A 23389-nucleotide genomic window follows, 5' to 3' on the forward strand; every position below is an offset into this window, starting at 1 on the left:
TATGAGATGGCTTGATTCGGTGACTGGGGTAATCAGGATGGGTGTGTCAGAGGCAGTGCGGTTGGCGCAGGATAGAGCAGGGTTTAGGGCTGTTGTGCAAAGGGTCGCTATGAGTCGAAAACGACTCGACGGCACATGACAACAACAACAACATATGAATTTTGTATGCAACCAATATAAAATATTTTTTTAAAAAATAGGGGAGAGGATATTAGAAGACTCTTAAACTTGCTCTCCAACCCAGAGAAGATAAAATTAAGGGAAGCAATAAAGGTTAGTGTAAGCAAGCTGACAAGATTTCTCATCTCATAATTTGCTGTGCAAAGATTGTAAACTTGCACAGCAAATTTACAAATTTTTGCAAAATCAAAAGGTAAGAACATGCTCAGCCTTTCCTAAGCTGAGAACTGGGAAAAAAAAATTCAAGCCAAGAGTTGTAACAGTTAAAGATTCTACGGATAAAATATTGAATGATGTTGGGAACAATACACAGAATCACTGCACCAAAAAGAATTGGTGTACATGGAACCATTTTAGGGAGTAGCATATGATCAAGAACCAAGGGAACTGAAGGAAGGCATCCAAGCTGCACTGGAAGCATTGGCAAAAAATAAGATCCCAGAAACTGATGGAACCCCAATTGACTGAAAAAAAAAAATCAATGCGGTATTGGTGAAAAGTTTAAATATCCCATACACTGTCAAAAGAATAAACGAATATGTCTTGGAGGAAGCAAGGCTCAGGTGTGTCCTAAATGCAAGGATGATAAAACTTCATCTCATGTACTTCGGACATGTCGACAGGAAGGGCCAGTCCTTAGAAAAACACATCATGCTGGGAAAGGCGGAGGGTCAGCAAGAAGACCCTCAACAAGGTGGATGACACAGTGACTGCAGTAATGGGTGTGAGCATGGCAGATGGTGAAGAGGGCTCGGGCAGTGCAAGGATTCCATCTGTTGTTTGCAGGGTGTTGTTGAGTGGTGATCGACTCACAACACCTAACAACAGCAATCCAACATCCCATTCTCTTGCTCAGAGATGGGCACATGACCCTTGTCAGGATAATGAAACTCAATAGTCAGAGTTTAACTGACCCAGCTCGAGGGGAGATGAGCCTTCTATGCACTGGGATTGTCAGTTGAAAGCATGTAATCAAGAATCACCATGCAGAGAAATCTGAATTATCAAAAGGCTATAGAGGAGCGAAGTAGAGCTTCTTCGTTGAGGACCTGGATGGAGGAAGGCTGACATTCTGTGTGCCTCAGGACTTTATTGCTTTGGACAGGTCCTTGGAGAGGGAATCATGCTTGATAGGGTGGAGGGACAGTGCAGGAGGGGAAGGCCCTCTATGAGGTGGATTGAGTCAGTGACTGAGGTAATTGGGATGGGTGCATCAGGAATGGTGCGATTGGCACAGGACAGAGCATAGTTTAGGGCTGTTGTGCATAAGGTCGCTATAAGTCACAAGCGACTCGACGGCACATAACAACAACAACAACATATTAATAAATTCCCTCCTCTGTTCAAATCGGTGGAGTTGGTTTCCTCACACTAAATGAGAGAGTGAGGACTGATCCACCAACATATTTGTGACGAGAACTTTATGTGCATTACCTCGTGTATTTACAGTAACAAGTCTGTGAAGTGCAGGTTATTGACATCAAGTTCTTTGACCTTGACATAAACATGCTTACCCGACCTGCTCAAGGTGAGAAGGTATCAGTGCTGGGGAGGGCTGCATGCAAGCACCACTTCAGAAAAGCTTTCCTATGAAGTGCCAACCCCTGTGGTTATCAGGTCACCAGGAGGAGGATGGCTCAGGTCCTGCCACCATGGGTGTTGAAGGGGCTTCGCAGCTAGTTAAAACAATAGCAACCCACACCCCATAAACTGCACCACGGTGAGAGACCAAGATCTCCATACATCCGGGGGCTGAGAAAAGGGAGGTGTGGTTACCTCACAGGGCTCTGAGCATAAGGACCAAGAGGCTGTAGCTATGAAACAGAGGAGTGTCACTTCTTATGACTGACAGAGAGTCAACCGCAGGCGCATGAGAGGTCCTAACCTGCGTGATCCACAACCTTCTGGTTTCACCGGGGTCAGAGAAAACTGGTGGGCATTTGGCCATTTGTCCTGAGGCTGGAGGAGTGGCCTGCACTTGGGGAGATCTCCCACAGGAGAGAGCGACCACAAGGTGCTGAGTTCCAGGATCTTGAGCTTATTTGCCTGACTCAGAGACTCTGGGAGTTCAGGAAGGGTTCCCTCTGTGAGAGACTCCCACAAAGTCCACTCATATCCTTATAAGAATCAGTCTGATCACAATGAATCAGGACCAACACCACTTCTGATCTCCCCATGCCTCGGGCTGCACAAAGCGGCTGAACTCCCTGGCCTGAGCATCCACATTTCCCCTCAAATCCAGCTTCCTGCGAACATCACTGTGCACCAGCTTTTAATGGATTACCCGCTACATTGAGACACATAATACATACTGAGGGAGCTCTAGTGGCTTAGTGGTAAGGAAATGCACTGCCATAACAAAAGCCCATGATTTGAATTCACCAGTTGTTCGATGGGAGAAAGATGGGCAATCTCCTTCCATGAAATTTACTGCCTCTGAAAGCACATGGGAGGGTCAGCTATGGGTCGCTCCCAACTCGACGGTGCACAACAACAGTACAAACCTGGAGAAAGTTGCTAAATTAATGTAAAAGGCATCCGAAGAGCCAGAAAAGGCCCAAGATCTACCCCTGAAGACACTGACAGTGGGCTGCTTTCTTCTTTCCAGGGTCAGATCATTTTTGGATGATGTGACCCCAGCAATTGTGTTGTGAAGGAAGGTGACGGTACAACCTTCTTGGATGACATGAGTCTCAATAAGAGCCCATGACACTGCATGTCCTTTAATACTTTATCTACAGATTATGCTTCTTCACCAAGATCTTATTACCTGTCAGTCTGTCTTTACTCGCCAATGTAGTGACCCTAATAATATGGGGTTGTTTTTGTTTGTTTGTTTTGTTTTAATTATATGGGTTTTTAAGAAACTCTGGTTGACAGGTGGAGCAAGGCTATTGTTGGAAAGCAAAGAGGTCCTACTCCCTCTGCCCCAGGGCCAATCATTTAAAAGCACTATATGTTTATTTTCACCGAACCCTAATCTGACCTCTGGTGGCCTTGTTGGTGGGGAACCACACTCCTAAATCAATGGAGGCACCTCTCAGGGGTTCAAAACTACGAACGGCTCTGAGGACGATAGCAGGTGCAGGCTACAGCCTCTGAATACCCACTGGAGGGTCAGTTCCAATTCAATGCAACAAGTTTGAGGTTTTTCGTTTTTTAATTTGAGCATTATCTTTCATCACGAAAGTAGGCAAAAGCCACAATGGTCATCCTCACCGCCAGCGAGTACAGACCTTCCACCGTGCAGTCCAAAGTGGCAGTTGCAAAATAGCATTTACATTAGAGGATATTTTAAAATTATGGTGGTTATTGAACCCACTGCTAGATCTTCCTGTTTAATGCTTTAGTATGGAAACTCAGCATTTCTGGATGCAGTCTTTACAAAGACTCTGAGAACTATTTCAATATCAATGATTTTGGCATTTTAAATGCTTTTAATATATTTTTAAAAAATCATTCTGAGAAGGAGCCAATGCCTCACTATACTACTATACAACAGCTTACATGCAAGCGCGCGTGGGCGCGTGCGCACACACACACACACACAGACGCGCGCGCGTGTGCACACAGGATTAAGAATCTGTTTGGTCTCTCTGCGTCCTCCATAGTTTTGGCTGGCTGATCTTCAGAAGCACCGTGGCACCCTGCTTCCTGGGCTGTCCTTTTCTGGAAGCTCTGACAAACCTGCCCACCGTGGGGACGAGGCTGGTATCTCAACAGCACAGCTCCAGAATCACCTCAACCCACAGGCTGCTGCAGTGTGAACATGACAGAATGAGAAACGCAGACAGAAGAGTGGATGTGTCTGCACCGCAGTGCTGGGGAAACGCTGGCCTGCCAAAGAACAACGCTTCAACTAGAATGTTCCTTAGAGGCCAGGAGAGGCAGATGCAAGCTCACTTGCATCATAATTGATCAAAGGTGAATGAAGATGAGAACACTCTGTGAGATGGGCTGACACCATGAGCCCAAACACAGCAATGATCATGAAAAAGGTAACTCCACAGGCTAGTCAGACAGGGCTCAGCAGCAACCAGCAGCCATGCCTCTGGGCATAATTGGCTGCCCTGAAAATGGTTTTTCTTATTCGGTGCTGTCAAACTGAGTACGACTCATAATGACCCTCTGAACAACAGATCTGAACCCATGCTATCCTGTACTGTCCTCACAATCACTGATACATTTGAGCCTGTTGCTGCAGTCACTCTATCAATCCATCTCATTGAGGGTCTTCCTCTCCTTTACTTTTCTAAGCATGATGTTCCTCTCCAAGGAATAGACTTTCCTAGCAACATGTCCAAAGTGTGTGAGATGAAGCTTTACTATCCTTTCCTCCAAGGAACATTCTGGATGCACCTTCTCTAAAACACACCTAAGTTCTTTTATCAGCCCATGGGATATCCAGTACTCTTCTTCAACACCACAAAGGCATCTATTCTTCTTCTGTCATCCTGTCCAGCTCTCAGATGCACAGCAAATGATTAAAAAGAGATTACTTGAATCAGGTACAGCCTAGTCTTTAAACTGATATCATTGCTCTTCAGAACTTTGGAGCGATCCCTGACTGCAGACTTGCCCAGTGCAACAGATTTGATGATATCCTGCCTGTAGTACCAACAATGTTGACTGTAGATCCAAATAAAATGAAATCATTGAGTTTCAATCTTTTCTTCTATCACACTGTTGTTTATTGGTCCAGTGGTGAGGAATTTTTCTTATTATTGTGATGTAACCTATATTGAAGAATATAGTCTTTGATCTTTTGCAACAAGTGCTTCTGACAGTCTTCGCCTTCAGCAAGCAAGGCTGTGTCATGTACAAACTCTAAAAGGCCATTTGGTTGCAGGGCTCCAAGGAGGGAAGGTCATGAGACAAGAAGAGTCTTCCACGTGATGTTGGTTCAGAGAGTGAAACTTCTGCTGGTCTGGGGGGATGGCAGGTGGGGAGGGGTGCTTTCTTCCCGTGTTCTCCAGCCCTACAGGCTGGGTCTGTGCAAGGATCTGGGTTTTCTGCCCTGAGGAGCTGTTCCAGCCTCAGCACTCCAGCTCCGTGGCCCTGTACCTCCTCTCACCCCATCTGCAGCACTAGCACCATCCTATGCTCTGACGTTGCTATCCTGCGCCAGATGAGTCCCGTTGCTAAGAAATGAGCCCAGGAGGCATCTCTAGACACACAGCTCTAAAAAAGCGCATTCCTCCTCACTAAACCCACCATGTCTTCTCTTTGGCTGCTTCAATCTAAACTGTGTTTTCCAAAGCCATGTGTTGAGCCTCAAGTGAAAATCAGTGAATTATCCCAGTGACTCAAGGAGAGTGAGTCTCTTCAGACCTTGGGGTGGTGATGGCCTTGGGCAGAAGGAGGCCACCATCTGGCCCAAGCAGAAGACAAGCAGGGAGGGAGTGCTTGGTGTAGCTGCACAACTCTCTGTGGCCTAGGCCAACTTCCAACTCAGCACCCTGGTCTGTAAACCCATTGAAGCTGCTGTCTGCTCATTTCCAACTCCGGGTGGTTCTACGTGCTACAGAGAGCAGCTTCGTGGGACTCTCTCTGTGCTCTGCAGGAAGGCACAGCACCAGGCCTGTCTCATGCAGAGCTGCTGGTGGCCAGAACCACCAACTTTAAGGTAAGCATACCCACACACCATTCTTACCACCCAAAGCTCTTTCTTCAATAAACATGTATAAGAAACCCTGGCGTACGTAATACAGTCAAGGACTCAACTATTAGCGGGTAGGTTGGTGGTTCAAATCCACCAGAGAGGCATTCAACAAAAGGTCAGGCAGTCTGCTCCCGAAAGGTCACAACCTGGAAGATTCAACAAAGTGCTTCTTCTCTGCACACTGAGTTGTCATGGGTTGTCATTGACATGGCAGCTGCCACCAAATATTGCCCCAAAAATTCCAAATCAGCAGCAAAGAATCTCGTGTTGGGACAGCCCGCAGCCTGTTCCCCAATTGCAAAAGGGATGGCACTGTGTGTACTTACTAGCTGAGAACTGCCTCAAGGAGTGCAGTCTACAATACGGATTGCAGCTCAACCTTAAGAAAAAGATTCTTACCAATGGGCCAATTGGTAGGACCATGACAGATGGAGGAAAGACTGATATTGTTAACAGCTTCAGTTTGCTTGGCTCCACAATCAACATTATTGGTACCAGCAATCAGGAAATCAAAAGACAAGTTGTATTGGTGAAAGTCTGATGTCAGGAACCTCTCCAGAGTGCTGAAGAGCAATAATGTCAGTCTCAAGACTAAGGTGCTCCTGGTGTTTGTAATTACTTGCTATGGAGCAGAGAACTAGACAACAACTAAGGATTACAGAAGGAGAATTAGTGCCGTTGAGCTGTGGTGCTGGAGAAGAGTGTTAAATATACCACGGACTGCTAGGAGAACAAACCAGTCTGTCCTGGAGAGGGTGAAGCCAGGATGCCCCTTGAGGAAAGGATTTTGAAGCTTCATCTGACATACTTTGGGCATGTTGCCAGGGACCTTGTCCTTGGAGAAGCACATCACACTCGGTAGGGTGGCAAGTCAGTGCAGGAGAGGAAGACCCTCAACGAGGTAGGTTGACACAGTGACTGTGGTAATGGGCTTGAGTGTGACAGAGATTGTGAGGATGGCACAGGGTAGGACAGGCTCAGGTCTGTTGTTCAGAGGGTTGTTATGAGTCGTACTTGACTTGATGTCACCTCGCACAATAACAACACCTTGTACCTTAACAACAACAACAACAACAACAACTTTGACGAACTTCTATATATACATGGCCCGGTGCACTGGTGGGAAGTTGTGTATAGGTTCACCCAGAGCCTATGGATCCAGGCTTGGCTTTCAAGAAACAGAGATCCGACAGGGTGTCTGGCACAAACTCCTCTGGGTGGCCCTGTTTGCATTTCTGGCATGATGTAAACAGTAACACTCAACACAATGGTTTTCTAGTCATTCATAACTCTTTGTGATTCGTAATTGTGCATGATTCAAACCCTTCGGCTGTGCCCAGGTCCCCAATTAGGTGGTGCTGGTGCCAAGCGCCTGGCCTGCTCACAATAGAGCCCTTGGAGGAATCCTCCCATGCTGACAAACCTCCACTCTTACCTCCTTTCCCACATCCTCTCAGGCGTTAGAATACGCTTGCCTCTGTGTATTCCCTACTATCTGGAAAACAAAGCTGAGTGATGAAGCCCTGCCCCGTGTGAGCCCACACAAATTTCATTCTCTGTTCTTACTGATAAAATGTTTGGTGTCATTAGATCTGGGTCCATTTTCTCAGGAAATCAGGTTTTCCCCAACCAATTGATGTTCACTATGAGTATGGAACTGTGTTTTAGTCAATGTTTTCTTCGGCAGCTAATACTGTTGAGCTTTTTGCTTTCTATTATTTTCCATGGCACATATTTGCCATTTTAACAGCACTGTTCAGTAACTGGGGGGAGCTCTGGTGACCTAGTGGCAAGAAGCTGTACTTCAACCCCAAAGGCGCACAGCTCAAACCCACCAGCTGTTACACAGGAGAAGGACAGGCAGTGCCCTCCTCCATGATTAACTGTCTCTGAAAACTTGCTGGAAGGTTAGCCATGAGTCAGTTCAGACTCGAAGGCACACGACGATAACAACAATAATCCGGTTTAAAGAGACACAGAACTCTTGAACTTCCCACCACCTCTAAGGAACTGTAGGATTTCTCTTCCTTCCTGCAGCCAAGTTCTGGGAAGAGAGTGTAGGTCACTCTAACCAGGACAGGCACCAGGAACCTTTACAGTTTGGGTTCCATCCTGAGAATAAGGTAGCCTCCTCCTCTGCCTATGTCCACTTCCTGGAAGGGTCTGCACCCACCACAGCATTTAGAAAGCCAAGGTCTCTCCCAACTCGGATTCTTGGAATCAGAGTTGCAGTATTTGAGGGAAGCAATAATGGGGTGGCTGCCAGACCTGCCACCTACTCCCCCTCCCACAGCCCAGCACTGCATTTCAACTACAGCCTTCAGTGGGGGGGAAGAAACCCCACAAAAATCATGTTTATGGAAATGATATTGCTATGGCAACAGTAAAGGTCTCTCAAGTGTTTTTAAAATAGCAAATTAACAAAACCCACTTAGAAGTATCTAAAATCTGTTCCTTCATGGGAATGAGTGAACATTCCGGGCCCAGCAAATACAGAATGGTGTTTTGTAACAATGATGGCAAAAATCAGTGAACAGAGCTCTTGGCTCTGGGTTCACTGGGGGCCAGAGGGTTGACTTTGTGAAAGCAAAATTGGCATTTACCAATGAAATGTTTCCCTTGGGATTTATTCAGGGGGAAGGGGATGTCATCAAGGTCTTCTGGTACAGAAAAATGTGGCTGAGGGACCTGGATTGTTGAAATACTCATTTCTTACTTTCTGTTTTCACATCACTGATATTATTACCACTCTGCAAGACTGTCCCATTTTTAACTCACCGGTTTTCAGCCGTTGCATAAGCTCCTGCTGCTGTGATTTAGCCTGGCTGACTTTCTGTTATAAAACCTGCTTCTCAGAAGTCTGCACACAATCACACAGGGAGGGGAACAATTGATTCAGAAGCGGCAAACTCGAAATCTTTCTACTTTATTAAAAAACATCATGGGGATGGTGATCAAACAGGGATCCTTCTAAGTAGATGATGCGCTAATTTTCGGTGTCTTTTGTACAGACTTAAAATGTACGAGGCGTATTTTGATGACTCTTCTCATAACAAGAAATCACTTGGCGCTTCAACAATCCAAACAGTGGAGGTTCCTCCCTTGAGTGGAGGAAGGAAGATGAAGCCACACAATGGAACTTTGCTCTTCTCCTCGTGGCCTCGTGACAGTGGGGACCAGGGTGGTGTGGGAGGGAGGGAAGGCAGGGGAGCACGAGAAAGCATAATGATGGGTTTGGGGGGCCCGAAACCTGTTTTCACCACCCTTAGTTTTCCACGTGAAGGGAAGCTAAGGAGAAACACAATTAAAATTTAATTACACATAAAAACAGACATGGAGAGATATCAACAGGAGCTTGTGACTGGAAAAGCTGGCTGGCTGGCTGGCTGGCTGGGGAAGACAATGAGCAGTAAAATGAGTCCCCACAAGTGAAGAGTTGAGGGGAGACCCCAGCTGTGGGCAGAAAACAGCACTCCTGGGTGGCACCACCCTTCCATCGAGACAGGCAGGCCCTGGTCACCTGCTTCTTGAGTCTCGGTTTCCCTGGGGCAGCTGGGCCATGCTGATCAGGAAGCTAAGGAAATCCAAAGGAAGACTGCACAAAGCTGGCTGCTCTGCAGGCCCCAGCCCCGCCCGCCTCAGAGCTCCCCAGCCCCTTGGGTAGATGGTGTCTCACTAGCACCCGCGTTCATTTGGAAACTGGGATCCCATGTTTACAAAGACAGGAGGTGCTAAGTCCTGTGCAGGCTATTCCAGAGTTTCGAGGAGGGAGACTGTCGGAAACCCAAATGCTTCAGGAAAACAGTAAGCAGGTGGTTCAGGATCCCACAGGCCAGACAACAGGGCTAGAACAAGCATCTCTGGCCCAGTCGGGACCCTGGCAACAAAGGTCCTAAGGAAGGCATTCTTAGCTGACAGAAAGTCTGGGCAGGAGCAGGTAAACCTGAAGGGTGAGGATGGCACAGAAATGTTGTGACTAGCAACAGTTAAGAAAGTTCTTGTTATGTGTCATCGAGGTGAAACCAACCCATGGCTGAACCTCCAGTAGGTTTTCAGAGGCTGTAAATCATACAAAAGGAGATTGCCCATCTTTTTCTCAGAGAGCAGCTGGTGGGTTTGAACCATGTGTCTTTGTGTTGGCAGTGCCGATCCTTTCCAGAAAGCTACAGAGCTCCCTCGAGGGAGCACTATTTTTGTTGTTGTGTATCGTTGAGTCAGACAGAGATTGTCCATCCTTTTCCTACAGAGCAGGTGGTAGATTCGAACCGCAGATCTTTGTGTTGGCAGCATAATTCTTTACCACTAAGCAATCAGGGCTCCCTCAAAGGCAAATGAATTTTTTACTGCTTCCTTTTAAAAACAAAACAAAACAAAAACTGTTGGCAGTCATTCCCACTCCTGGGTCTGAAAGGGCAGGCAGAGAGAAGGTGAAGCTGACTAAGCCAATGGTGGACTGGGATAGTGGAAAATAGCCGTGGTCACAGACTGGAAGCCAGCGTACAAAAGGACTCAAGGCCCCAGCCTCTCTCCTCCTTTAGTCCCAAGCTCAGCCAGCACTTCTCTCTGGCCAACTCAAGTGGAAAGCTGAGCACAAGGAAGTGATGGTGCAGCCTCTGCAATCAGCACAGTCAGGAAAGAGTAGAGACTGGATAATGGAGGCAGGAATAACCAGCCAGTTCATCCTCCAAGCTTCCTCTCTTGCCCACCTCCACACGGGCAATACCTTTACCTTCTGCAGAACACGGAAACAAACGAGAGGCGATGTTTTGAGTTTGGGCTCTGGACCATCAGGCTGATAGACACTGTTGGACAGGGCCTTAATGTGCTTCCCTATTAAACGCTCCTGTAGTGTTGGAAGTTTACTGTTGAATGGTTTCCCTGTCCATTAACTTACTTTTGCCATGTGGATATGCAAATAGAGAGGGGGTGGGGGTGGGGTAGTCTATCCACAAGGGGATTGGGTAATCTCTTCAATCCATAAGGGGATAGGCTATTCTTGCCATTAAATTGAGTGAATCCAGCAGCAGAACTGAAGGAACCTCACCATCAGAAAAGAAGCAAGAGAATATAATTCCTTTGTCTTTCATGACCATAGTCTCTTGCTCCAGCCAGACTTGGGCCTGTGGGAGCAGCAGTCACAGTAGAGACCTAACACGAGATGGAGCAGACTGTGGCACCACTATACCAAGGAACCGGAGCTAAGAGCCTTTTGCCCAAATTTGTTGGAGGACTAGGGAAGGAGAGCCATAATTGGCAGGAATGAGAACTTTGTAACACTGGCTCAAAGCCACAATGCTCAAAGCTGAGGTACCTGTGACCATGTTTCAGAAGCTGTCCTGACTGTATTCTGCTGTTGTTGTTGTTGTTATATGCCGTCGAGTCGTTTGTGACTCATAGCGACCCTATGCACAACAGCCCTAAATCCTGCTCTATCCTGCGCCAATAACATTGCCTCTGACACACCCATCCTGATTACCCCAGTCACTGAATCAATCCACCTCATAGAGGGTCTTCCCCTCCTGCGCCGTCCCTCCACCCTCCCAAGCATGATGTCCCTCTCCAAGGACCTGTCCCTCCTGGCTACTAACCTTTATTATAACCTTGTTACTTCCCCATACTGGTGAAGAGATTGAGATTGATAACAACTTTAGCTTGCTTGGCTCTACAATCAACACTCTTGGCACCAGCAGCCAGGAAATTAAAAGACATACTACATTGGGAAAGTCAGCTGTCAGAGACCTCTCCAGAGTACTGAAGAGCAATGATGTCACTCTGGAGACAAAGGTGTGCCCGCTCCAGGTCATTGTCTTTGCAATTACTTGCTATGTGTCAGAGAGCTAGACAATGACTAGGGATGACAGAAGGAGAATTGATACCTTTGAGCTGTGATGTTGGAGAAAAGTATTGAATATACCATGGACTGCTAAAAAAATGAACAGGTTCATCCTAGAGAGAATTAAACCAGATAGTTCCTTGGAGGCAAGGATTCTGATGCTTCAACTGACATATTCAGGACCTGTTGCAAGGAGGGACCAGTCCTTGGAGAGGGACGTCATACTTGGGAGGGTGGTGGGACAGCACAGGAAAGGAAGGCCTCCTATGAGGTGGATTGATTCGGTGACTGGGGTAATCGGAATGGGTGTGTCAGAGACAGTGCGATTGGCACAGGATAGAGCAGGGTTTAGGGCTGTTGTACATAGGGTTGCTATGAGTTGCAGGTGACTTGACGGCACATAACAACAACAACAACAACTTCCCTTTATGTTCTGTGTGGTCTATGAGCTATCACTTCGGATTTTGGATCCAGTAAAGCAGTAAGATTGGTGTTGGGATGAGCAGAAAGAGGTGCAGGAGCGTGCAGGACATGCCTGACCTCGTGGGACATGGTTTTGTGTTGCTGATGTTGTTGATGGTGACAGTGTTCCCCTTTGTGAATTTGGTAAAGGTCAGATATGGCTATCCCACGTGGCCCTTGCTCTTTTTACAACCCCAATGCATACAATACTGGTGTTATTATTATTCATTTATCTGTCTCAGAACAAACAAGAGGGAGAGATTAATAACTCTTGCTTTGGCACAGGTACGAAGTGGAACCTTGATAAGGACAGTGGTCACCATTAAGTTGAGGGTGAGCTTATGAGAACGGAAGTGGAGCTCCAAATCTCAGTGCCATAGAGGCTTCACATTTTGAGGAAGTTATTTTTTCAATCTCATTCTCAATCAGCAAGTAGACTGAGAACCTGCTACCGCTGTCGGCTCTCCACCAGTTCACACAAGTGCATATGCATGTAACAGAAGAAGCAAGACTGACTACAAAATAAATTAGAAGATTCATGATTAGAGTAGGAGGCAGACCAGCGATTCAAAAGAGGAGTTTGCTTTCAATGCATATTTTATTCCTCACCCTGTTCCTCCCCTTGTCCACCAACAGCTGTCATATTGGTTCCAACTCATATTACTCTCCATCAACTTTCTAAGGCTGTAAATCATTATGGAAGGAGAGTCCCCACCTTTCTTTGATGGAGCTACTGGCAGATTCAAATCGCTGACCTTTTAGTTAGTAGCAGGACACACTATGCACTAGCCACCAGGGCTCCTTTATTTCTGGCCCTGATTAGTATTAATTCTCTTGAAATTTGTGTTAAGAAACTAGCCTCATGACAAGGGAGCTCTTATGGCTTCGTGGTAAGGAGTTGGGCTGCTAACCCAAAGGCACACAGTTCGAATTCACCAGCTGCTTCGCAGGAGGAAGATGGGTAGTCTTTCCCTTGGGACTTGCTGCTTCTCAAAACCAACCTCCTGGGGGTTCCCAGTTATCAGCTCTGACTCGATGGTACATTATATCAATAATAACACTGATGACAAGGACCAACTGGGGTTGCTGGATGGGGATGGGGTGGAAACAGACCTAACTGCTCATCCACTCCCTCTCCTACAGTCAGTCAATCTTTAAGGGCTGATTGTTTTTGTCACTTTCCAAACATGTTCTCAGTCCCTACTACATTCTGATGCAGGTAGACCTGTTCTCAGTGGGAATCTTCACAGAAAGTTCTAGAACATTTGGCTGCAGAGGCTACATTGGGTTTAGATGAGAAGCTGGTAAAGAAAGCAAACCAGTGGACTGTACTACTCAGAGGACAGCCATAGGAAAGGCCCGTCCTGTCAAACCAAGGGCTCTTCTGCTCGGCATCCCTTCTGGTACATCCCTCCTTCCAAGCACCAAGGTCACTTTCATCACAAGACCTCAGGGTTTAGCCATGAGCAATTCAGTTCAAGTTCACCTAAGTCTTCCATCCAATCAGTGCTTTCAATGCCTCCCCTAAGACAGGAAGACCCTCAAAGAGATGAGCTGACACAGAGACTGTAACAGTGGGCTCAAGTACATCAGACATGAGGAGGGTGGTACAGATAGGGCAGGGTTCAGGGCCATTGTTCGTAGGGTTGCTGTGAGTTGCAGTCAACTTGACGGCACCTAACAACAACAACAACATTTTTACCTTGAGCCTCAGAATCGCAGCTAGCTGGGTCTAAGAGGATTATGTTGACTTTTGTCTCTTCTGTGGCCATGGGGTGGTGATTTCTGGAACAGTCCACATATATGTTCAGTTCATGTGAACCCCGGGGGTCATGCACAGGCCCTGATCTCCCATGCCCTTTGACTTGACACAGCTCAGTCATTGGCTATTGGCCTGAGTTTGGTTTCTTTAAGTCTCCAAGTAGCCTTTGAACCTCACATTGAGATGTCAAAAGGATAAATAACCAAGACATAATAACTTCTCCAAAATAGCCCTGCAGCCTTGGGATCTGTTCCAGCTCTGAGTAACGAATCCCAACTCCTGATCAGTCCCTAAAGAAGTACATGGAGCCCACTTAGACTCAGACTGGCCCCCCCAAGGGATTTGAGTTGTATGGTAACCCAGACTCCTGGGGAACTCTCATTCTATCCGATTCTATATTGCTCACACCCAGAAAGGGTCACAATTAGCTAGTGCTGCCCTAGGGGTTTTAATGGCAGAGTCCTTTGTGACAGAATTCCCTAGAGGGGCAAACAGCTCATGTGCTGGACTGCTAACCCCAAGGCTGGAGGGAGGTCAAGAGTAGCCAGACTACGTACTTGTGATCCAGCCACTGAAAACCGTAAAGAACACAACTGTCCTCTGACTCACATGACGTGGCCATGAGGTGGAATCAACTCAACGGCTAATGATTCTTCTCTAGCAATAATATCCTTGGGGGTCTGGCCTGCAAGACAATGATGCTCCATGCCACGCATCTAATCTATGCCTCCCCCAGATGATCCCTGAGTCGGGCCTGTGTTATGAATCAAGTTGTGTGTGTGTCCCCCCCCCCCAGTATGTGTCAACTTGACTGGGAATGAAAACAAACAAATTCAAGCTTCCAGTTGCAATAACTGAAGAATGCTATGGGCAACATTTTGACCTCTAGTCTACCACCCTTTCCATGGGGCTCTAAAAAGGTTGGGACGTTTTCTTTGTTGGGGTTTAAGAAAAGATTTTCTCCATACAAATACCAAATATGTCTCAGATTCAGAATTTGTCAACAAAGATCAAGTCCATCTTGGGTTTGGCTACTGCAGGGATCCTGGCCATGTCTCATACATTCCAGATTTCAAAGACAGCCTGTTCTTAACTTCATCTCGTTTTTTTAAAAAAAAAATTCTTCAATATAGTTACTTCTTTGGGTTTAGAAGAGGCCATGGTGCTAGGGACATTATTTGCCAATATTAGATGGATCTTGGCCGAAAGCAAAGAGTACCAGAGGAATGTCTATCTGTGTTTCATTGACTATACAAAGGCATTTGACTGTGTGGATCACAACAAATCGTGGCTGACTCTGAAAAGAATGGGGATGCCAGAACACTTAATCGGGCTCATGTGAAACCTATACTCAGACCAGGAAGCAGTCATCAGAACGGAGCAAGGAAACACTGCATGGTTCAAAATCAGAAAAGGAGTGAGTACATCAGGGATATGTCCACTCTATATACCTTTCCTCTCCCCCCCTTTTTTTAATTTCCACTTATTCATTGTTGCACATTTTCCTCCTTGCCCTCCCTCCAGTTCACTTTTTTTCTTTGGAAAAAAAAGTTCTTTAATGTTATATAATAGTCCCCCACCCCGATCACTTTACTATGCAGCTCTTATTCTGGACTCTTGTCATACCAGTAATAATTATATATTTCTTTTATACAGTTCTCTCCCTCATCTGTTTCAATGCTGTGTACATTATTTATGCCCTCTTTTCTCAGATTTCCTCCAATCCTCATGTCAGTCCTGTTTTATAACAGTGGTATTATGCAGTATTAGTCTTTTTGTGTCTGAGATATTTCACTCAGCATAACGTCCTCCATGGTCACTTATTTTTTATAATATTTCATGAGTTCTTTGTTTTTCAGTGCTACATAATATTTCACTGTGTGGGTATATTGTAGCTTCTTTATCCACTCATTTGTTAATGGATACTTGAGTTGTTTCTATATACCTTTTCCATCTATATGTAGAACAGATCATTCAAGAGGCTGGGCTTTATGAGGAGAAAGGTGGCATCAGGATTGGAGGAAGACATCAATAACCTGCATTATGTAGATGGCACAACCCTGCTTGCTGAAGTTGAGGTGGGTCTGAAGCATTTACTGCAGAGGGTCAAGGACTGTAGTTTGCAATATAGATTGAGGCTTAACATCAAGAAAACAAAGACAAGGTACACCCATGTTTATTGCTGCATGGTTCACAATAACAAAGAGGTAAAAGCACCCAAAATGCCCATCAGCAAATGAATGAATAGAGAAGCTGTGGTATATTCACACAATGGAATACTATGCAGCACTGAAAAAAGGAATTAAAATATTATACAACATGGATGATGCTGCAGGACATTATACTGAGTGAAATATCTCAGTCACAAAAGGACAAATACTGCATAATGCCACTGTTATAAAACAATGCTGACATGGGGGTCGGGGGGAAACTAAGAAGGAATAAATAATGAACACTACATTGAAACAGATGAAGGAAAGAACTGTTTAAAAGGAATATGTTGTTAAGTGCTGTCGAGTCGTAGACGACTCATGGCGACCCTATGAACGAAAGTCCTCGACAGTTGCATGACTTTCATCCTTTCTCCGTGTTCGTAGGGTTTCCCAAGGTAAGCTATTTATGGTAGTGGATGCCACTCCTGCTTCCATGCTTGTTTTAGCCAGGGAGCGCCACCAAACACTGTCCACCATGGGTAACTATGATTAGGTATTATTTGCATGACAACAGTCCAGAATAAGGACTGGGGCAGAGGAGAATTGTGCAACAATGAAAGAAACTTTTTAAAGAGAAAAGCTAATGGGGAGAGAAGGGAGGGAGAAAAACGTGCAACAGTAAATGAATGGAAATCCAAATCTTCTGTAAACTTTCCTTAAAATATCAATACAAAGTAAATTTTTTAAAAAAGAAAGAAAACAAAGATTCTCACCACAGGGTCAATTGGCCACATCATGATAGATGGAGAAGAGATCGTTAACAATATCAGGTTGCTTGGTTCCACAATCAACACTTGTAGCAGTCAAGAATTCAAGAGAAAAATTGCATTGGGAAAAATCTGCTGTCAGGGACCTCTCCAGATTGCTAAAGAGCAATGTTATCACCCTAGAGAATAAAGTGAGCCTCATCCAAGCCATGGTCTTCACAGTTACTTGCTATACATCAGAGAACTGGATAATGACTAAGGATGATAGAAGAATCAATGCCTTTGAGTTGTGATGCTAGAGAAAAGACTTAAACATACCATGGACTACCTAGAGAAAAAACAGTTCTGTCCTAGGGAGGGTGAAACCAAGCTGCTCCTTGGAGATAAGGATTTTGAAGCTCCTTCTCACACACTTTGGCCATGTTGCCAAGCGGGATCAGTCTCTGGAGAAGGACATCTTGCTTGGAAGGGTGGAGGAACACACAGTAGAGGAAGACCCCAGATGAAATGGATTAACATAGTGACCAGGGTAATGGGGGTAGATGTGTCAGAGACAGTGAGATTGGCCCAGGATAGAGCAGGGTTCAGAGCTATTGTTCTGAGTTGTAGTTGACTTGACAGCACATACAACAACAATTACTTCAGTTTTCATAGCTTTCTAAAAGAAATGCTTTACTCTGCATTCTGTCTTTTGACTGGGAAGATATTGTCACCTCACCATTGCCTCAGCCTTACCCAGAAAGGCTGTCTTATTTAGCATGGCAGAGAGGATGTAGCTGTCCTCAGCCAGCTAGACATGGTGCTTATGGGAAGTTCTTGTACTGGAGACACACCTGTCTTCAGTCCACCTGCTCCCCAGGTGCCAACTAAATGACAGTGTGTGCTCGAGGACACAAGAACCAGCTTTCTACGGTTTCTCTGTATTAGACATCTGGAATGGTCCAATGCAAAGCTATGAACCTTCTCTAGTCTTCACAGTACATTAACTCTAGTGCACACACACCAACTTCACCAGGTTGATGTACTCACAGCTCGTATCAAACTGTGAAGTCAGCCTCAGAGAAGCATCCCTCACAGAGACGCAGGTTTTGTCTTCAATCAAGAAGACAAAAATCCTCTCCACTGAACCAACAGCCAACATTATGATAGATGGAGAAAAGATTGAAGTCAACAATTTCATTTTACCTAGATCCACAATCAATGTTCAGTCAAGAAATCAAAAGGTTTTTGGAAGGATTGTCATTTTCACCATATTGAGTCTTCCTGTCCATGAACAGGGCACATTTTTCCATTTCTTTAGCTCTATTATTGTGTCTTTCAGAAATGTTCTGTAGTTTCCTTTGTATATAGGTCTTTTGTATCTCTAGTTAGGTTCACTCCCAAGTATCGCAATTGGTGGATGGCTATTGTAAATGGTATTGCTTTCTTTATTTCCATCTCTGAGTTCTTTTTGTTGCTGTAGAGGAATCGTATTGATTTTTGGATATTTATCTTATATCCTGCCACTCTACTAAATTGGCTTATTAATGCTAACAGGTTTTTTTTGTTGAGTCTTCAGGGTTTTCTGCGTACGCTATCATATCATCTGCATATAGATACAGTTTAGCCATTTTTTTTTTTTTTGCTGATCTGGATGCCTTTTATTTCCTTCTCTTGTCATATTGCCCTAGGAAGCATTTCCAATGCAATATTGAAAAGAAGTGATGACAGTGAACATCCTTGTCTGGTCCCTGTTTGGAAGGAAAATGTTTTTAGTTTTTCTCCTTTGAGAATGATGTTGGTTCTTGGTTTTGCATATATACTTTTCACTATGTGAGGAAATTCCCTTCTATTCAAATTTTGCTGAGTGTCTTTATCAGGAAGTGTTATTGGATTTTGTCAAATGCCTTTTCTGCATAAATTGTTAAGATCATATGGTTCTTATTATTTACTTTGTTAATATAGTGAATTACATTAATGGTTTTTCTTTTTTTTAATTTTTTTTAATTGTTTTTCTTATGTTGAACCATTCCTGCATATTTGTTATGAATACCACTTGGTCATGGTGAATTATTTTTTTTATGTGCTTTTGGATTCTATTGGCTAGGATTTTGTTAAGGATTTTTGCATGTATATTCATCAGAGATACTGGTCTGTAGTTTTTCCTTCTTGGTAATATCTTTCCCTAGTTTTGGTATTAAAGTTATGCTTGCTTCATAGAATGATTCTGGAAGTGTTCATTCTTTTTCAATTTTTTGAAATTATTTAAGTAGAATCGGTGCTAAAGCCTCTCTGAATGTTTGGTAGAATTCAGCTGTAAAGCCACCAAAAGGAATCTATATGTTCAATGCAATCCCAACCCAGATACCAAATTCCTTTTCAAGTAGATTGAAAGAGAAATTATCAAATTTATTAGGAGAGACAAGAGACCTTGAATAAGCAAAACACTTCTGAGAAACAAAAATGAGGTTGGAGGCATAGCACTCCCTGACCTCAAAACTTTCTACACAGCAGTGGTAACCAAAACAGCATGATACTGGTACAATAACAGACACATAGACCAATGGTTCAAAATTGAGAACCCATAAATAGACCCAGCTATCTATGGTTAACTGATATTTGATAAGGAACCCAAAGCTATCAAATGGGGAAATGATAATTTCTTTAACAAATGGTGCTGGCAAAACTGGACTTCCACCTGCAGAAAACTGAAACAAGATCCACATCTCACACCATACGCAAAAATCAACTCAAGGTGGATCAGAGACCTGGGAGTTAAGCCCAAAACCATAACATTCATAAGAGACAAACTGGGATCAAGCTTCGAAGTGCTAGTCCAAGGTATAAAGAGACTACCAAATACAACCAGAAATGCACAATCTAACGAGGATAAAATTGATTCATGGGACCTTCTAAAGATTAAATCCCTGTGTGCAACAAAAACTTTTTCCAACAGGGTGAAAAGAAAACCTACAGTTTGGGAACAAACATTTGGTAATACCATCTCAGACAAGAGTCTTATATCAAAAATTTACAGAGTACTCCTGGACCTCCACAAGAAAAAGACTGATGACCCAATTACAAAATGGGCAAAAGACATGGAAAGAATTTTCACAGAGGAAGATATTCAAATGACAAACAGACACAAAAGAAATGCTCCAAATCACTGGCAATAAGGGAGATGCAAATCAAAACCATTATGAGGTACCATCTCACTCCAGTAACAGTGGCCAAGTTTAATGGGGCAACAAGTAATAGATGTTGGAGAGGATGTGGCAGGGGAAAAAAAACACTTATACATTGTTGGTGGGATTTTAAAATGGTGCAACCACTCTGGAAGGCAGTTTGGTGCTTCCTCAAAAAACTGAACATGGAAATTCCATATGACCCAGCTATTCCACTACTTGGAATATACCCTGAGAATATGAGAACAGAAGAACAAACTGAGATTTGTACACCAATGTTCACAGCAGCATTATTCACCATCGCAAGAACTCAGCCCAAATGCCCAACCACAAACGAATGGCTTGAGAAATCATAGTACATTCATACAATGGGATACTATGCAGCATGCAGGAAAAATGACTTTGCAAATTATTATCTAACTTTGGAGGAACTGGAGAGCATTCTGCTGAGTGAACTAACTCAGTCCCAGAAGGATAAATATTGTATAAAACTGTTACTGTAGAATAAGTATGATACAAGAGGGGTGGGAGAGGCTGGAAGCAGAGGCATGTGGATTATGCAGGGGGAGGAGGGATTAATCATCGGGTTGTACAATTTGATGGGTGGGAGGGCGAGGGAAATGGAAAGAATTTGTTTGTATTTGAGTTTTATAAATAAACTAGTGGTGGGGGGAGGAGAAATCAAAAGGCATGTTGAACTGAGGAGATTTGCTGTCAGGGACTTCTCCAGAGCGCTGGAGAACAAGGATGTCAGTTTAAAGACTAAGGTGTGCCTGATCCAAGCCATGATGTTTTCAGTTCCTTGGCATCTGAAACTTGGACAATGAATAAAGATGATGGCAGAAGAATGGAAGGCTTTGAGTTGTGGTGTGGGAGAAGAGTGTGAATGTCCCAAATGAACACATGGGTCTTAGAAGGAAGTCCAACCAGGTTGCTCCTTGGACATAAGGATGGTGAAATTTTGGGCACATTGCCAAGAGAGGCCAGTCTTCGGAAACAAATATCATACTGGGAAAAGTGGAGGGACAGAGGAAGAGAGGAAGACCCCCAGCAAGACTGAGGAGGTAACAGTCACTGAAACAATGGGCTCAAGAATATCAAGGACCGTGACAGGATAAGACCATGTTCAGATCTGTCGGTTGTAGAGCCTCTGTGAATCATAGTCAACCTAATGTTGTTGTTGTTGTTAAGTGTCGTCGAGTCGCAGGCGACTCGTAGCGACCCTATGAAGGAGAGTCCTGGACGCTTGGGTGCCTTTCATCCTCTCTCCAGGTTCATAGGGTTTCCAGTGGCAAGCTATTACGGAAGTGGATGCCACTCCTCCTTCCAAGTCAACTCAATAGCACCTAATAATAATAACAACAATATTAAATTATAATAATTCTTTTTTATTCTGGGGTGAGTTACGGTTGGTAGAGTAGATTGACTTTGTGAGGTAGCCAAACAAGGATTATCATTCCCATCTCATAAATAAGAAATTTGTAGTTTACAGAGATGATGGGAGCAGCTCGGAGAATTCCTATTCCATGCTAGTGATGAGCCAGGGCTAAGTCTGAGGCCGCTGACCTCTCATCTACCCCCCTTTCCATTACATTCGCTGGCTCCACGAATCTAACGGGAAATGTTGTTTATGCTGCCAGTGTTGTTTATGCAGTCCCTTCCAGCCACTCTCTTTAGTCAGCTGGGCACTTCCAAGTCAGTGAGTTTGGCAGGCAGCGTGGCTCCACCTCTGTGGACAGGGTTGGATGAGCTTCTGGCAGTCCACTTTCCTTCCATTTAAAGCACACACAAGTACATTGGTTTGTATACACACTGCTTGTTAGCCAAAAGGTTAGAGGTTCAAGCCTATCCAGGGACCCTCAGGAGAAGGGCCTGGCTCTCTACCACTGAAGCATCAGTCACTGGCCATGCTAGGGAACACAATTCTACCCTCACACATGGTGTCACTGTCATGAGCGGAGGTCCTCCAAGGCAGGGCTGTGTCACGCTTGGCTCTGGCACACAGTAGGAGCATAATTCATGTTTGGTGAATGAGACGCTGCCAAAGGTATTTAGGAGTTGGCTCTGCTCTCCCAAATGCCCTCTCTGTGCTTTATGGGAACACAGCCCTTCATTTCCTAGTGCAGTTCAGCTCCTCCTAAGTCTCAGAGAAAGCCTGCCTGCTGCTTCCTTGATTGTATCTGGACCAGTGACCCTTCAAAGTGTTACAACCCTGAGCCATGAGTCAACCCATGAGGGGCTATATCCCACGGGAGACTTGTTGAACAGGAGCCACTCAATTTAGAAGAGTCACAGGGAAGGCTGTGCCTCTGTTCCAGCACAGTGACATTTATCTATCAGCTGAGAAATGCCTTGAAATGCACACATAGGCAGGGAATACACTCACAGTGTAGCAAAGGACCCTTGGCAGTTTAGTATGTTGGGTGTTGGGTTGCTAACCAGAGAGCCTGAGCTTTGAATCCACCAGCCTCCCCACAGAAGGAAGATGTGGCTGGAAACTGATCGGGTGGGGGATGGGGTAGCTCAAAATCACAAGCAACTTGATGGCAATGGGATAGGATCTCCTGGTTAGTTTGTGTGCATGGTGCTTTGTGCCCTTGAGCCAATTTTCAACTTGTAGTGATGCTGTGTGACAGAGCGGATCCGCCCAGATGGATTTCTAGGCTGGAATCTTTATGAAAGCAGATTAAAACACCTTCTCCCTCAGAGTCACTGGGTGAGTTCAAACAATCGGTCTTTTGGGTTGACAGCTGAGTTCTTGACCACGATGCTACCTGATAACAGTGTCGTACATTTTTTCAGGATGCCATCATTTTCAAAGACTGCCATTCACTAATTTATTTGTATTGTTGTTGTTAGATGCCATCGAGTTGAGTACAAATCATAATGACCTATGAACAACAGTTCTGAAACTTGGCCTATCCTGTGCCATCCTCATCATCTCTGACACACTTGAGCCCATTGCTGCAGTCACTTTTGTCAATCCATCTGGCTGGGGGTCTTCCTTGATTTTGCTGACCCTCCACCCTTCCAAATATGAAAGCTTCTCTAAGAAATAGCCTCTCGAAGCGCCCTTTCCCAAGCCTCCGACAAGATGGCGGAAGTGGAGCAGAAAAAGAAGCGGACCTTCCGCAAGTTCACCTATCGCGGCGTGGACCTAGACCAGCTGCTGGACATGTCCTACGAGCAGCTGGTGCAGCTGTACAGCGCTCGGCGGCGGCGGCGGCTGAACCGGGGTCTGCGCAGAAAGCAGCACTCGTTGCTGAAGCGGCTTCGCAAGGCCAAGAAGGAGGCGCCCCCGATGGAGAAGCCCGAGGTGGTGAAGACGCACCTGCGGGACATGATCATCCTGCCCGAGATGGTGGGCAGCATGGTGGGCGTGTACAACGACAAGACCTTCAACCAG

At 45.0% G+C, this 23389-nt stretch overlaps 1 protein-coding gene and 1 pseudogene across 1 annotated transcript in view; one reads left to right on the top strand and one right to left on the bottom strand.

Annotated features, from left to right (window-relative positions):
* Positions 1 to 23389, bottom strand: part of LOC102863855 (chromosome unknown open reading frame, human C1orf95) — a 109531-nt gene that overhangs the window by 64764 nt on the left and 21378 nt on the right. The window lies entirely within an intron of this gene.
* LOC102859774 lies at positions 23078 to 23389 on the top strand (annotated as a pseudogene).

This window comes from Elephantulus edwardii, unplaced genomic scaffold (assembly GCF_000299155.1).
Source record: "Elephantulus edwardii isolate Elephantulus edwardi_28Jun2011 unplaced genomic scaffold, EleEdw1.0 scaffold00214, whole genome shotgun sequence".
Taxonomy (NCBI): Eukaryota; Metazoa; Chordata; class Mammalia; order Macroscelidea; family Macroscelididae; genus Elephantulus; species Elephantulus edwardii.